This window comes from Pieris rapae, chromosome 7 (genome assembly GCF_905147795.1).
Source record: "Pieris rapae chromosome 7, ilPieRapa1.1, whole genome shotgun sequence".
NCBI classification, from domain to species: Eukaryota; Metazoa; Arthropoda; class Insecta; order Lepidoptera; family Pieridae; genus Pieris; species Pieris rapae.
In genome coordinates this window covers 8844981-8850980 of record NC_059515.1, presented here as the reverse complement: position 1 = coordinate 8850980, position 6000 = coordinate 8844981, and positions in this window count along the sequence as shown.

The following is a 6000-nucleotide window of genomic DNA, read 5'->3' as shown; positions in this document are numbered from 1 at the left end:
TAAGAAGATATTGTTTTAGATTTTTAGTAAAGATAATAATTATACATTTTCAAAAAATAAATAATTACTAAAGCTGCAAGCGTTTAATATTCCAGATGGTGCAAATTCTTATAGACAGTCCAGGAGAAACAAACACAGATTACAGTAGACCGAAACCACCAACAGGACATCTTATTAAAGCACAGATCGTGCCTGGAACGATTCTGCGACTAAATAATAATAATATATATTTAGTAAAATAGGCAGACAAGAATGAAAGAACGGGTGTCGCAAGCAATTGCGCCGCGGCTCGCCCATGAATATTGTAAAATTTAATATTACCGATGTAAGTTCGCCGGCGCATCTCGTAGGATACACCACACAAATGAGTTCATGATTTTATTATATGTACTACTATTTTTTTGTGAAATAAGGAATATAAGACATGTAAAAAGGACACAAGGACGTCAAAAGCTCTGAACAAACTATTTTTATCGGAGTAATCACCGTTTTCTGGACAAAAACGTATTTCAATTGAACTTGATTAAAATAAATTAATAATGTTAATCAAAGTATATAAAAACTAACTTACTTATATTATACCGTTAATATTTGATGATTACTTAAGAACATTTTCAAATGTCTGTAATAAAATTTGTACAAATTTTTATCGTACTCTTGAGTGCAATCTAGAAACGGTTACTTTCATACTAATGTAGTTTTAAGTAAAGTTTGCTCCTACAAGAATTTATACAGCAAAGTTGGGAAAATTGTAAAAATGAAGTTTTAATAACGTTACGAATAAAATCTGTACCAAGAAGAAACTCATGCGGTTTATTTACTAATTATTGTACGTCGTAGTTATAATCCAATGTGGTGCCTGTAATAAGGCTATAATGACAATGACAAGAAAATGTTTATAAATTACCTTGAATAAAATTGCCGGCATTTTCGTCTGGGGTGACCATATAAAATCTAATTTGATCGAAATAGCTTTTTGCCCGTGTCAGTTTGTGAACGAATCTGTCTTTACGCACAACTAATGCGTCTAGACAAATCTGACACCTTTAGCGGAATAATCAGTCTCTTGTTCATAAATGTTAAATATTTTAAAGGAAAATTTTCCGTACGATTTAACTCCTAGTATACCACCTAAGACCTATGCTTGTACTGTAATCATGAATACATTAACATTATTTCTGTTGTATTAGTTTTAACTACATTTATCTAAGGAAATTCTCTAGCTCGAATTGCTAATAGTGGTAAATATACTTACTACATTGAGGGAAAATTATTGTATCAAATAGCAAAACTGACCCTCAACCACACCAACCCACTCATGATCAAAATAAATATTGTTATTTTATTTCAATAAAAAACTTGTACTGAAAAACTTATTCAAGCTTAGCTTCCTCGGCCCCGGGGCGTAAGTCGCCGGGGAGATAGGCCCACTAGCCAATAATAATAAAATATATATATATATATATATATATATTATATACTTCTACAAAATACTAGGGCGTCCGTCAATGTATGTAAATTAATAAAAAATAATAAATCTAAAAAATATTTACATTTATCTATATTAGAAAGAGGAAATATTTGTATGGTAGTATGTTTGTAATGAAGTGGTTCAGAAAGTACTGGACCGATGCCGCGCACCACCACTTTGTGGAACCAGCTGCCGACTGAAGTATTTCCAAACCAATTCGACTTCCTTCAAGAAAAGAGCGTACCAATTCTTAAAAGGCCGGCAACGCAGTCGCGATCCCTCTAGCATTGAGAGTGTCCATGGGCGGCGGTATCACTTAACATCAGGTTAGCCTCCTGCCCGTTTGCCCCCTGTTCTATAAAAAATAAAAATCCGCCAATTTCCGTAATAGCACGTAAGCACGCACCCTTTTAACAATAGGAAATTAAGTTCTTTCCTTACAATTTTTCAATAATATTGTTACGATGACGTGTTTCTCGATTTTACCACATGTTAGAGACGTTTTAAATAAACTGTAACGTGATTAATGGCCTGTTCTGGAGAGGCTCTCGTTATAAGGAGGCTAAAACATTTACTCGGGCAGTTACAGAGCATGTGTATTCGAATGGTACAGTTTTCAGGAAACCCGTTTTCAGGACCAATTATACCCCTGTGATAATATACAAAGAGACAAGGATGGAATGCTACACGAGAGAGAGGGAATATCGGAACTTTCTCGGACCTAGACTGAGCACTCTAGAACGCCGTACGACAAGTATGCAGCAATCTGCTTCAATTCTGCCTAGTGAGTTCTAGAATATCTTTTAAGATCATGCCTGATGTATTACCAAGCCGAAACGCAACCAATTAATACCTCTCTTTCGTCTTTATCGAATTCGATTTGAAGAGATAAAGACTGAAGAGATGAAGTGCGGATATAGTGAAGTCAAGTGTTATTACACAAACAATCTCAATGCACACAAATCTCAACAATTCATGTATTTAATATGCAATTTTTTTAAATTTAATGCGAGTAATTTGTGTTTAAAAAATCCTCGATGGTTTATTAAGAAATAATGTACATTACAATGCAATACAATTCGTATTAGTTCCTAACTAAAATATAAAATAATTATTATAAATAAACTTTTTCTGTATGTCACAGTTAGTAATGAGTAATTTATCTTTACCCTTTCCAATACATAATTTACATGTTCCCGTATGATTTCATGCATATAATATATTATAAAGTATAATAAAATGCGTATAGCTGAGAGCGGTACATTATAATTTACGACTAATAATATTTAATGTATTATACGAAAATGTTCTTATCGTGCGTCACTCATGGGTGGTATTACTTCACATAAGGATGACGTAAAATATCACGTTTAATCATCCCCATATATTTTTAAATAGAGCTACGCAATGAAAATAGGTATTTTAACCAACCCCTTCAGCTTTTATGCCCGAACCCAATAATTAATTCACTATCTCAGATTGTTATCAATGTGACATTCGATCGATATCCAATCTAATATCAATCCGTCGATTGGTTATTGGCACACTTTTATCAATATTTGGATTAAGATACCCATCTCAGATGGTCAAAAATAGATTGAGATAGGTTTTTGGGTTTGAGCGTTAATCGATCGGGGAAATAAATACAGTTACTTTTCTCTACATCTGTGATACTTTTTGACATTCAACACCCCTCTGTCTTCAGTCACCGTGACCACGCACGCTGTAAAGCACGCGAAACGTCGGAAAAATTTAAAATTATGTAAATTTATTATAAATTTACATAGCTTCGTAGAAAGTTAGCCAATTCTTGACATTGTGAACTCATGTTATGACGAAAATTTATAAGGAACATGATTTTGAAACTTACATAGTATATGTATTTTATCGCAACTTAAGTAATCCACTTCCGAAAAAAAAATGGGGAAAATTACATTAATATAATGTTTTACATAACTAATTGTCATCACGGGCGCCTCAGTGTTCCAGTTTCCAACTGCGCACTCCCGAGACACTGTCATTATTGTATTCTAAATGTCCCTTACGGTGTAACTGTTCATATCATAAACACACGTGGTATTTGGTGATTATTAAATTGATATAGAAATCGAATTTTGTTTTAAAATGTCCTTCAAGAAAAGAGCGTACCAATTCTTAAAAGACCGGCAACGCACTCGCGAGCCCTCGGGCATTGAGAGTGTCCATGGGCGGCGGTATCACTTAACATCAGGTAAGCCTCCTGCCCGTTTGCCCCCTGTTCTATAAAAAAAAAACTTAAAGTATTTATTTCAGACTGAATATCATCCAAATACTTTGGCCTGTACCTAATGCATTATTCAAAAAATTACCATAAAAACAGTTGTAATGATTAAAATACCTGTTTGTTATGTTAATATATTATTTTCAGTTTTAATTGGATTCGATCTGATGGGACCCAGACATTATGAATTTTATATTTGACATTTCAATAAAGACGTTCAGTGTCCATCGAATCAATCAGTTTCAAGTATTACAGTATCCTTTGTTACCTGCGAAGATTATGAGACAATATTTTTCATTAGTATCGAAATGTCAGGCACGTTTCTTTGGACAATAAGTCAGTAAAAACCTAAAGATATACCAGGGATTATAACATTATATAATCTCGAGCGTTCAAATTGAACGCTTAATTTCATATCTAATCATAGAACGGGGTCGGTTGAATGAAATTGGGGCATATATGTACAGTTTGCATAATAATATAAAATACATACCGTATGACATAACCTGCTCCGAACTGCAATGTAGATACAGTCCTCGTATGGCGGCCATTTGGACTATTTTGGTTATCAAGGCATTTCGTAAACCTAATTCAAGCAATTAATTAATTTCAACTTTTGATATGCCAAAAAATTAAGCTCAATGCGATGGAGACTCACTGTATAAACCGTCTGCCATAGGTCACTGTAAGTTTACACTTACATTGTACCTTAAGAAAGATCGTCGGCTCTTTGTAGCACATGAAGTACACGTGAGTTAGATTTTGCTAGGTGAGGATAGTTCTACGCTTCTACGCTAATATTTGATATCGTTGAATACAACGTATTTGCTGCATGAACACTGTCTTACAGATTATATTTTGATAGAAAATGTATCGTCATGTCGCTTTGGTATAGTTCTACGGTAGCTTCTATCCTTTAACAATTAAATTCACTTCATTAAAGTCTGCTTTTGATAACTGTAACATTCAGTGAAAAATTTTAAGTGTTTCTCAACTTAGCGAGTTACAGGCGATGGCAATAATAAAGTCGTTCTTCTTCTTTCTTTAATTTATCCTCATCATCATTATGTTAATAGAATTTAGCTGACTGGTTAAGTTAAGAATGTAAGCAAATGGCTGTCTTTTTGTTGTTATATATATCGTAGTTTTGTGGTAACCATCATCTTTATTAAGGATTCTGTTAATATAAAAACTAGACTAGACTAGGGCAACTAGAATCTTTATATTTTATTGAACGTTCAAAAGTGCCATTTTAGGTAGTCGAAATCGATATAGGTTTGATTTGATATGAACATATTAATTACAATATTATAATTTATTAATAATTACCACAAATGGGCAACATATGGAAAACTCTAGAACTTTTGCGAATATACCAACACTCCATTAAGGGGATTAATAAAAATGCATTTGAATTGAATTCGGATTTAATGGTCAATTATTATATTGCAAAAATCTCATAAAACTTGTTAACAAAGACATATTTTAGATTTATTCATTATATATAGATTTTACACAACATATCTTATGGCTAATATTTACATTATTTTAAAGGTAATTAATACCAAAATTATTATTTCACATACAGAATTATTACAGTTTACACTTTACACATAAAAATATAACAACACATTTAAATATACAAAAAGCAGTTTTGACACTAAAAAGCAACCACTTCTTTGTTTTGTTGACTAGATTAAACAAAAAAAATAAACGATTCTAATTTGTTTTTGATACAGCCCTAGATAAAAGTACTTTACGGCCAGACCCATATAGCCATCAAATTTAGGGACGAGACAGTCGATGTTTAATGTTATAACAAATATTAATATTGCTATAAAAGTGATGCCATGTATTTAAATCTTATGTTACTAATTCCATTTCACATAAGGAAACATATTTGTTATGAACAACATATTTAAACATAACACGATCATGTTTATAATTTTATCAAAATATTTAATAAGAAATTACCCTGAAAAGACTAGATAACATTAGTCTTAACATATACACTAAGTTGTGGTAATTGTTACCATCAAATCCCACTCGATGCACTGATATACTCGAATAAGCAGACACAAATTTCAGGAATAATACTTAATTCTATGTTACAAATATAATTACTACAAAATATATAAATAAATATCATTCCATATACAAGTTTTTTAACATACTCAAAAAATACTATTATTTTAATTATGCCTGGTTTTTGCAAGTATACAAAATCGATGTTGGTTTTCCAAAAATACTGATTTATTTGCTGCTTGTA